Below are 9,219 nucleotides of genomic sequence, written 5' to 3'. Positions count from 1 at the left end.
CATATGTGTCCCTTAGTTTTATTATCTTTTCTACATTGTCTTCTTGTAATTCCACTTTTGCGTGATGTGCTGTGTCCCAAAAAACAGTTTGTCAAGCTCATCTTGTTTGTGCAAACCGCAACAATGTAGACATAGGGAAAAACAGATTGCCTAGAAAGCAGACACCCAGAAATAGAAAACAGATGCATTCAATTAATGCACTTGGGTTCATAGGTTCATAGGAGGGTACTAGGCTATTGGCCCTAGGGCCTATATAAGCCTAGCCAAAAATGTACCCTGGCTTTCGCCACCCAAGAAAATTATTTTCCTGTGCCCCTATTGAGCAGAGCCACAGAAGTCATCCCCGGGGTGAATTTCCTATCTTCCATCCAATCATCAAGATTTTTCTTGAAGAGTGCTAATGAGGAGCTCTGTTTGACATAGATAGGTAGTCTGTTCCAGAGTATGGGAAGTCTCTGGGACAGGAATCTATCCCTCCAGCATGTTCTGTTTATTGTGGTGACAAGGTTTAGGTCCCTAGAGTGTGTAGCTCGGAGGGATTGGGATTTCTTTAAGTGGAGCACGTACAACAGCTCTGGGTTTGACATAGCTTTGTATGTTAGGCAGAGATCACCTCTGAGTAGGTGATATGTGACGGAGTAAAGCTGGAGTTTTTTGAGACGGTCTGCGTAGGGCATCTGTTTGAGGCCAGTAATCCTCTTTGTGAGGTATTTCTGTGGCTTTTCCAGTTGTTGTAGATGTCTTGTGAGGTACATACCAAAAGGAGCATTATACTCTATAATGGGTCTAATGAGTGATGAGTAGAGGGGAACAATGACCTCTTTTTTTCTGGATGAGAAACCTTTTGTGATGAGGTGAGCCACGTAGAAGGATTTCCTGACCACTGTGGCAATGTGATTATCAAAGGAGAGACTACTGTCCACCTGTGCCCCAAGGTCTCTTATCACATTTTCGGTGTTAAGTAGACTACCAGCTTTGTGGTAGTTCATGGGTACAGAGTTTTTACCAAAAGGGATGACAATACACTTTTTGGCATTGAGCTTCAGGCCATGGCTTTGACACTAGGCATCTGTCTCAGTGAGGCCCTTTTGTAGTATGTCCACATCGTTAGTAGTTTCAATTATGGCTCCTAGTTTGCAGTCATCTGCAAACTTTTTTAGCCAAAGACCTTCTGTGTTAGCCTGTACTTCAGAGATGTAGATACCAAACAGGAGAGGACCCAGGCCTCAACCCTGTTGTACTCCACTTGTCACTGGTCTGAAGTTGGATTTGGAGTCTGCTACTTTCACAGTGTGGGTTCTGTCTGTGAGCCAGTTGGCAACCTATCTTGTGAAATAGGGATTTATACCTAGTTTAGTGAGTTTATCTATTATTCCAGAATGGGGGATGGTGTCAAAAGCCTTGGCAAGATCTAGATAAGCTGTGTGAACCACCTTACCCTCATCTATGGCTTGGTGACTGCTTCAAAGAAGTCAGTCAGGTTTAGGAGACATGATCTGCCTTTTACAAATCCAAACTTTGTAGGGTCCAGAGTTTGGAGATTACCAATGTCTTTGTTTGAGTTCCATGATGATATGTTCCATGGCCTTGCAGACTAGGCTCGTCAGGCTAATGGGGCGGTAGTTCCCGGGGTCCGTCGTAGCTCCCCCTTTGTGGAGTGGGATAACCATCATGGTGCGCCATTTAGTGGGCACAAAGCCTGAGGTGAGGCTATGCCTGAACATGGTACTTAGGTAGGGTGCCAGTTCATTCTGTAGTTCATGTAGAACGCAGCCTGGGATATTGTCAGGTCTCATGGATACTGTGTTCTTGGCTTTGGAGAGTGTGTTTTTTACCTGTGCAGCTGTGATTACAGGAACTTTGCATTTTTTCAGTATAGAGATGGGCCCTCTAGGGGGTAAGAGGGGGGTAAAGTTAGCACTGAACCCATCTGCCAGGATGTTGGCAATATCAGTTGGCTCTGTATATTTAGTGCCATTGTGCTGTAACTCAGAGCAGATCTGAGTGTTGCCATTGAGATTCTTGACATAGCTGTAGAATGCTTTGTGGTTGTCTTTAGAGTCAGTAGCAATTTTGTTTTCGTAACTAACTTTGGAGGATTTTATGAGAGATCTCAGCTTCTTACTGAGGTTGACCAAGGCATTCCTCCAGTCATGGGATTTTACTATTTTTTGCAACAGTTTCTTTCTTCTGTTGTAGAGTTTGGTTATGGCAGAGGACCACCAGATCGGCTTCCTTTTTTTGGAGGATAGCATCTTGGTTCTATTAGGGATAGCATGATACATGCACTCATGTAAGTGCTTATAAAGTGCATTTGTGTAGGATTCAGCAGCCGTACCTCTATTGTCCGTCTGCATGGGTGTCATAAAGTTTGCCACTTCTGTCTTAAGAAGTGTGAAGTTGGCTTTGGAGAAGTTTTTTTACTGTAGTTTCCCTATTTGGGAGTGGGGGCGGGATGTTGATGTCTAGGGTGATTAGCTTGTGGTCGGATCTGACCAACGAGGAATTGACCTCTGGTGTGGAACACCGGTTGTCCATGTTGGTAATGACCAGGTCTAGGATATTACTGCCCCTGGTGGGGGTGTGAATAAGTTGATCCAAGGCATTGGAATTTATGAATTACAGAAAACGTTGAGCAAAAGTGTTGGTACATGAGTAGTTTTCCCAGTTAATAGTGGGGTAGTTGAAATCACCCATTATTAGAGTGTTAGGTTGTACCCTAATACTTTCCAGTGTATCAAGAAATGAGGAGTGGGAATCCTGGGGCATGGTGGGGGGTCTGTAGCAAGCTACAGTTTGGATTGTGGTCTTCCCCAGAGTTAGTTGCACTTGGATAATCTCGGATGCATTATGCTGTGCAACTAGCCTGGAGGTGTGGATATCCTTAATGAATATGGACACGCCTCCACCTTTAGTGCTTCATTCTGGGTTAGGTGGCCGAAAGGTGTGGTATGAATTATAGCCTGGTAATGCAAGGGTGCTCTCTGGAGCTATGAACCAGGTCTCTGTCACTGCACAGATGTTGATGTTCTCCATTTTAAGAAGTGCCTTGAGTGAGTGCATTTTGAGGTTTAGACTTTTAGCATTGAGCAGCATTACCCTCATATTTTGCTTGCTTGTACCTGTTACGGTGGTGAATTTGTCATTTTAACCTTGCCTAAAAAAGGCACTACAGGGGTGGCAAGAGCTTTAGCCAGTATCCGGAATCCCAAGGGCAAGAGGTGCAAGCCATCTCTGGCAAAGCATCGTGATTTGTCGATCATGTTGTCCCAGGCAGACAAATACTGGATCCCCTTAGAATGACACTAGAAGCTTAGCCAGTTGTTGAAGTCAATCATTTTAGCCATCGCAAAAAAGGTGGAATGGAGTACAGATAGGACTGGAGTATAGTAGCACATATATATCACTTAATAGTAATTGTGAAACATTAGTAACGCAGCTCATGTTTGTGCACTGCTTCCCTATGTGCAAACAGGCCTATCTCACGTGTGTACAACGTGTTAATCATCGTGCAGATCCAATGCTTATTGAGCTGTAGAATTGTATATATCATATTTTATTATTAACATTTATTTTCCAGTTCCTTTGTATGACATAAAACTACATGTGGAAACAATGCAAACTAAGATAAGAGTATAACTATATGTCATATATTTACAATACATTGATTTGTTCTTAGGTTCATAGGTTCATAGATTAGTACTAGGCTAACTGCCCTTGTGGGTCACCTTAAGCCCAGCCAATTATTCCCTGTGAGACTCAAACCCTGCACCTTGCGCCTGTAAGGCAAACACCTTAGCCATTAGGCCACCCTCCCAACCCTGATTATATCACCCCAGATGGGACATAATTCTCCCCCCAAATTACCCCATACAAGCACTACAGCCCTGGGGTCTCATTAATTTTTACACACATATATCAACCACAATTCAAAGTGTTATATATAATGTTGTGTACACACTCATGGACAGAGCCACTCGATGCTGCTCACAGCCTTGCTCTGCAAAACTCAAACAGCCAAGTATGGTCAGTAAGGGTACTTGTGTTGTTACACAGCTAGGCTTCTAAACAGCCTACTGATATTAGGCCACTAGCCTCAGATGACACTATGAAGCAATGTGCCTATGCAGGTCTGATAATCTCTTGTCTCCCACATGGCCTGCCAATGTCATCTACTATAAGTTCACCTGCAGTCCTGTCAAAATTGGACTTGTGCTGCGGCACGTGAGTTAAATACTGTGTTCTGTAGTCTGTGTCCTTAGATAGGTAGGGGTTCTATTCTTACTGCAATCAAGTGTGTGGGTGTGTCTAGACAGAAGAGCAAAAGTATGTATCACACAGCGACTTCTCTGATGGCATGTTTTGCCATTTGTTTGAGACTTGCATAAACCTGCACATCAATTTCACGCAGGCCTTCTAACCTTTTGTCTCCCACATGGTCTGCTGATGTAATCTACTATAAGCTCACCTGCAGTCCTTTGAAAATCAGACTTGTGCCATAGCATGTGCCTTAAGCACTCTATTCTGTAGTCTGTGTCCTTAGATAGGTAGGGTTCTATGCAGTTGAGTGGTGTGTGTGTGTGTGTGTGTGTGTGTGTGTGTGTGTGTGTGTGTGTGTGTGTGTGTGTTTGTGTGTGTGTCTAGACAGAAGAACAGAAGTGTGTATCCTGCAGTTACTTCTCCAATGGCATGGCTTGCAAGTTTTTTGAGACTTGCACAAGCTTACAACTCCATTTCATGCAGGCCTCCCAACCTGTTGTCTCCCACATGGCCTGCTGATGTCGTGTCCTGTCACATTCAGACTTGTGCCATGGGGCGTGCTTTAAGTACTCTTTTTTTGTAGTCTGTGTAGCTAGATAGGTAGGGGATCTATTCTCATTGCAGCCAAGTGGTGGGGAGTGAGCTTTTTACAGCAGACTTTGGGACACTGTTATCTTGTCCTAAACAAATGCTGCTAATGTCATCATCTATAAAGTGTTGTCTGACACACTCCAAGTCAGACTTGAGCTGTGGCACTTGCGTTAATTACTGCATTCTGTAGTCTGTGTACCTTAGATAGGTAGAAGTTCTAGTCTCATACGAATCAAAAGGGGGGTGTGGTTGGTGTGTGTGTGCATGAGATGTTGTTGGACATTACAGCGAGCCTTTTACAGCAGCCTGTGGAACACTGTTTTCTTGTCCTGGACAGACATGTCTGTCATTAATAGGTTATACAATAAACAAAAGAAGCTGATGTCGACAAATACAAAAGTGAGAACCCAGAACTTGAGGACCACCCTCCTCAGCCTAAACAAGCAAAGAAGACAACTTGTGGAATCTCTCACCCCAACCCTTATTTTCTCTCTTTTTTCGGCTGTTTTTATTTTTTCCTCCACAGCACAGTGGGGTAGGCTTTGCCCACATGATCCATCTGCCCCCACTACACTGCCTATGGCACCAAGACACCGCATGTCTGAGACGGAACCTGGTAGCATCCCCCACCTCCCCTGCACTGCCTGGGCCCTCAGGTACTTCTGCCCTGGAGGACAGACCTGTGGTTCTCTCCAGAAGCAGTTGCAGTGGGGGTGATTTTATCACCCGACAAGAACTGCTAGGGATGGTGCATAAGATTTTTCACCACACTGCGGGCACACACCTATGGTGGATAGAGGCACTGCTCTCCATCAATGTACTGAATAACACAAGGAGACACAGACATCAGATACTGCAGCCTTCAGTGACACAGATGACAGTCCAGTGGGTGATGACTCTATTCTCAATGTTACCCAGCTTGACATCCATGGGTTTGTGAGATACACACCCTTACCCCAACCATGGTACCCACCCACCTGTTGTGTTCTTCCCCATCCCTGTGTCTTGTTTTGTATGTCCTGTCTGTCAGCAATTGCTTCCTCACCTTGCCAACTTACCTGCCCCAAACATTTCTTCCCCAACACCCCCCCTCATTCTCTTTCAAAAAAAAAAAAAAATAATAATAATAATAATAATAATAATAAGGCACCTGTCCCAAAAAAATAAATTGGCCTATACATAGCTCTCTATGTCACAAACCTGCCTACTTGACACACTTGATTTGATCCAATTGGCTATACGAAATGCTTACATTGTTGTTACATCTCTTTCTGGAGGTGACAGTCCAAATTTACTTATTTTACTTTACATTTGTTTACCAGGGAGGTCTAACTGGGCCAATGACCCATTTTCAGCAGATGCCCAGGGAGAAAAGCTCCATGCAAGAATTTAAACATGAGCTATTTAACAAGAAACATTTATACAACATGGATGCTGTTAACAGAAAACAATTACATTAATTACCATAACAAGCATATTTAATGAATACATATTGGAGATGATTAAGAAATACCTATTTGAGACCTAAATGGTACAGTGTATAAAAGTAGTAGCAAGGAACATGATCCTATGTCAGTGTATAAAAATAGTAGCAGGAATATAATACCTATAACAGATTCATTGATAACGTGAGTAATAAGCAGCCTGGGAAGGGAAGCAAAGGAAGGGGAACGAGAAGAGGAATATCTATAGTGCTAAGAAGTTATTAGCTGAAAAGGGGAGGGGGTATTGGAAGTGTAATGACATGTAGCATTAGATAAGGTGGGGTAGAGACAAAATAAGAAAGAGAGCAATAGTGTGGAGGTGTTAGAGTTAAGTAGCCATTTTTTTCAGTCTAGCTTAGTAAAGGAGCAAAGTCTGCTGTTGGTAAGGTGTTTCTTTAGAAGTTGTTTGAATGTGGAAATGGTGTTTTTTGAGTATTGTTTGGGTTATGGAGTTCCCGGATTTAGATACTTGGTTTGAGAATAGGGAAAGTAAGGCTGGATGAGGTGGCATTTTAGTTGATGTAGTGCAGAGCAATGGGGAGATCTATATGGGAGGTTTGCAGTGAATCTTGCTATTTAATTAGAACAGGACTCAAGTTTGTTTAAGTCAGCTTTTTTCTGAGATTTGTGAATAATGGTGATCAATATAGCAGGCAAGATATCAGATGAGTTCTGGCTATGGCATTTCTGGTGGAGTCAGTTAGGAAAGACTTGGCTCTATAGTGTGAGCCAGGTTTGGTGTGTACTTTTTTGATAGTTATGGCTAGGTGCCTGTCAAATCTGAGGTTGCTATTGATAGTCACCCTGAGGAGCTTAGTGTGTTGAACTGGTTGTATTATAGTTTTATTGGTGGAATAGATGGTAAAAGGTGGCAGGTGATCATGTGTTTTGCTACTAGTGAGGACCATGAGTTACTTTTATTAGGATTAAGAATAATTTGGGAGTCAGATAATTTTTGATGTCACTGAAAGCTTTTTGGGTTGCTTGTAGTAGTGCTGATATGGAGTAAGCTGAACAAATGAGGGAGTCATCTACATCTTGAACAATGGTTGCATGCTGAGTGGCTGAGGAGAGTTTATTGTTAAAAAGAGTGAAAAGCAGTGAGCTGAGTATGGATCCTTGAGGTACACCGATAGAGACAGGTAAAAGGAGTGAGAGTTTGTTATGCCACTTGACTGGCTGTTGGCTGTCACATAAATTGATTACAAACCAGAAGAGGGTGGGTTGATAAAAGTTTAAAGAGTGGAGCTTGTTGAGAAGTTTGTGATGGGAAACTGTGTCAAAAGCTTATGCTATGTCAAGAAAGATAGAGGAGACTTGGATGCCGGCATTCCTAAGATGGTTGATTGTATTAGTGAAGCTAACCATAGCAGCAGTGGTACTGTGATTTGGTCTAAAACTGTGTTGGGATGCAGATAGGAGGTTGTTGTTTAGTAGATAGCCAAATAGTCGAGTATGGATACATTCCTCAAGAATCTTGGCAATAGGGGGTCGTATGGCTTTTGGCCTATAGTTATTGAATTCAGTGGATGTGCTGCCTTTGTGCAGAGGTATTTTATGAAATGTTTTCCAAAGCTTTGGGATGTATTGTTCAATAATAGATAGATTGATTAGGATAGAAATATGGAAGGCAATGACATCAGATGCTATTTTAAGAAGTTCATTAGGAAGTTGGTCTGCAGCGAGAGACGCGGGCTTTAGTCTGGAAAGTAGTTTCTTTATGCTGCTAATTTGTATAGGTTTAATTGAGAAGGATTTGAGGTTATCGGTTGTCTGTGTAGGTAAGGATGGAGGAGTAGTACTGTTTTTTGCAAGGGATAGGATAGAACTGACAAAGTGAGAGTTAAACTGGGAGGCAATACTATCAGTGGTGTTGGTAGTGTTTGGAGTTGAGGTTGTGATCTGACCTGGTTTAAGCAAGCAGTTGATGACGTGCTAGAATTTCTAGGGGTTATATTGTTGGTTTGGCTCTACTGTTGTGTAGTAGTTTTTTTGTCATGTTTAATTTGTTTTTTGGCTAGGTTACACATTTGTCAATAGTTGAGAAGAGATGTTTCATTTCTGGTCTCATGATACTGGTACACAGCTCTATCTCTTAGTTTAAGTAGTTTCTTGGTTTCTTTGGTGAACCGTGATACATGTTTAGATTTAATACAGGTTTTTGTTATAGAGGCTAGGTTATTTAGAATACTGATGAATTTGTCATTGAAAGAGAAAAATTGGAGAGCTGAGCCAAGGTGGAAGTGTTTCAGAGGGGACCAATCACATTTTTGTTGCATATGTGTTTGCACAATATGTTTTTAGGAAGAAAAATACATTGTTTAATCAGTTAGGTGGTTGGTGATCACTTAGGCTGTCAGGGAGACAGCCAGATTGATAACAGAGGGAAAGTTTATTTATAAAGTTCCAACACAGTATTGATTGATTTTTACTGTCTGTCAGCCTTGGTAGGGGTTGTGTCATTTGACAGAAATCGTGGAGGTTAATGAAATTGGATGGATTGTTGGAGCTGCAGCTTGACCAATCTATGTTAACATCCCTCATTATTATAGTTTCCTGACTGTATGTTGAAGCATACCAGGAAAAGGGATCTTCAAAAGAAGCTGGGTCGTAGCCAGGGGGTATGTAGTCTGCTAAGAAAATGATGTGCTATGCCTCCACCTCACTTATGAGTCCTGTCAAGCCTATGGATGTTATACCCATGAGTTAGTATTTCAGAATCTTGTTTGTGTAGTTTAAGGCAGATTTCTGATAGTAGAGCTATATTTAGAAAGTACTGGGTAAGGGTTGCATGAAATTCTGAAGTTTCGATTAGTATGCTTCTTAGGTTTATGTTCAAGATAAGAAGGTTTAATTTGCTGTGAGGGAGATGAGTGATGTTAGA

This window comes from Protopterus annectens, chromosome 17.part0, assembly GCF_019279795.1.
Source record: "Protopterus annectens isolate FY-2018-M chromosome 17.part0, PAN1.0, whole genome shotgun sequence".
NCBI classification, from domain to species: Eukaryota; Metazoa; Chordata; order Ceratodontiformes; family Protopteridae; genus Protopterus; species Protopterus annectens.
This window is presented reverse-complemented; position numbering follows the sequence as displayed.